This window comes from Orycteropus afer, unplaced genomic scaffold (genome assembly GCF_000298275.1).
Source record: "Orycteropus afer afer isolate SDZICR_OR568_19922 unplaced genomic scaffold, OryAfe1.0 scaffold00022, whole genome shotgun sequence".
Lineage (NCBI taxonomy): Eukaryota > Metazoa > Chordata > Mammalia > Tubulidentata > Orycteropodidae > Orycteropus > Orycteropus afer.
The window spans coordinates 2995270-2997923 of NW_006921609.1; positions in this window are offsets into that span (position 1 = coordinate 2995270).

Here is a 2654-nt window from a genome sequence, read left to right on the forward strand (position 1 = left end):
GGAGAGCTGTTGCATTATAAACTGTGGTCAATGACATGAGACAAAGTATATGTGAACTGCTGTATGGAAAGTGAATTTGCTGTGTAAATCTTCACCCAAATCACAATAAATAAAATAAAATAAAATAAAATAATTAAGCTCTTGGCTGCTAACCAACAGATTTACAGTTCGAACCCATCAGTGGCTCCATGGGGGAACGCCCTGATTATCTTCTTTCATAAAGAATCCAGCCTAACAAACCCTATGGGGCACTATCACTCTGTCACATGGGATTGCCAGGAATCACAAGCAACTCAATGGCATCTAACAACTACAATTCTCTTAGAACAATTATTCCGAAAGACTGTAGGGTTTGAAGCTTCTTTTCCTAAAGACTCAACAAAATTTCCCTACTTAAAAAATATTTTCTACCTGCTAAGAATAATAGAATGATCCAAGTATCATTATTTACCTTTACTCCAAAGAGATAAGGTTAAAGAGATGAGGAAGGAAGCAAAATGTCACTGAGCAACCCACTGCTGTTGAGTCAATTGTAACTCAAGTTGACTCATGTGTTACAGAGTACAACTATCCCATAGAGTTTTCTTGTCTGTAATCTTTATGGAAGTAGTTTGTCAGGTCTTTCCTCTGTAGGGGAGCTTGGTGCCTTCAAATTGCCAAACTTTTAAGTTAGCTGCCGACTGCAAACTGATAGTTCCGTCTATGCTCCTGTCACTGGAATAGTGGCCATGAAAAAGGAAGGAACAGGGAAAATGTGAAAGAGAAGGAACATTAAACTGAGTTATTTATTTCTAATAATATTGTTTCAGAAAAAAAGCTGCCAGGGAACATAGTAGATTATATACAACACAGAAGTTTAATGTCTGTAAACATAAACCAGTTTCTCAATAAAAATTAACAAATTGTTCAATGAATCCATATTTTTGTACTGAAACCCAAGAGAAAATCATTCTGTGTGACCTCATAAAGAAAATATTACCTCATGTAATGAAAAACTGACCCCAACATAGCCTTACCCAACCAAACCCAAACCCATTGCCATCAAGTTGATTTTGACTCATACTGACCTTAGAAGATAGAATCAAACTGCCCCGTAGCATTTCCAGGGCTATAAATCTTTACAGGAGTAGACTGCCACATCTTTCACCCACAGAACTGCTAGTGGGTTCAAACTGCCATCTTTTTGGTTAGCAGCTGAGCAGTTTACTCACTGTACCACCAGGGTTCCCCTATAGCTTTACAGTAATTATTATAAATTCACAGAACTGTTACTTATAGTATCTTTAAATGTAAGCAGATGTTACAATGTTGTTGTTAAGTGCTATCGAGTTAGTTTTAACTCATAGTGACCCGATGTATAACAAAGGGAATCACTGCCCAGTCTTGCACCATCCTACAGTCCTTGGTATGCTTGATCCCATCTGTTTTGTTTACCTCTCTAAGAGAAAATACCACAAATGGGTGGTTTTACAACAGAAGTTTATTATCTTACAGTTTTGGAGGCTGGAAGTCTGAGTTCAAAGTGGCAAGCTCTAGGAGCTAGGTGAAAGCCACTCAACCTTGGGCTTCAGCTCTGCCTCTTGCTCCCAGCCCACTGGAGCTAGAGGTGTCTGTCTCTTCACTCAAGCAGCTGCTGGCTGGCTGCTGAGGTTAATGAGCCCCAGGTCAACCAATAAAATGGCACAATCCCAAGATTAACAAATAACACAGCAGGCCACTAGTTCAAGTCCAGAGACAGTCCCAAAATCAGCAGGAAACATGGCAGGCTGCTAAATAAAGACTCAGCTACATGTAGGGTCCAAGTATGTCAAAAAGCTTAGAGAGCTTTCTCAAAACTTCTCCTTACATACTGGAAGCAGACCACATCCCTAAGGCAGCTACTCAGCTGCTCCAGTATATTTCACCATGGAGGTGATTACTAATCTCACCATGAGGAATAACTACATAGGTGCCAAGTCCCTCAAAATCAGGCCCAGCTAAGTTGACACATATCCTTAACTACCACACCATCATTGTAGTCACTGTGTCAGTCTATATCGTTGAGGGTATTCCTCATTTTTGCTGACCCTCTACTTTATTCAGCATGATGACTTTCTCTAGGGACTGACCCCCCCTGATAATACATCCAAAGTAAACAAGATGAAGTCTTGCTATTCTTACTTCTAAGAAGCATTCCTGGCTATATATCTTCCAAGATAGATTTTTCCTTCTTCTGGCAGTCCATGGTATATTCAATATTCTTCACCAATACCATAATTCAAAGGCATCAATTCTTCTTTGGTCTTCCTTATTCATTGTCCACCTATTACATGTACATATATATGAGGCAACTGAAAATACCATGGTTTGGTCCAAGAGTCCCTTTCCTCAAACAGACCTCTCTGTCTTTTAACATTTTAAAGAGATCTTTCGTAGCAGATTTTCTCAATCCAATATGTCACTTGACTTCATGACTGCTGCTTCCATGGACGTTGATTGTAGATGGTACAAGTAAAATGAAACCTTTGATAGTTGAACATTTTCTGCATTTATCATGGTGTTGCCTATTGATCCATTTGTGAGGATTTTTATTTTCTTTATATTGAGGTGTAACCCATACTGGAGGCTGTTGTCTTTGATATTCATTAGAAAATGCTTCAAATACTCCTCACTTT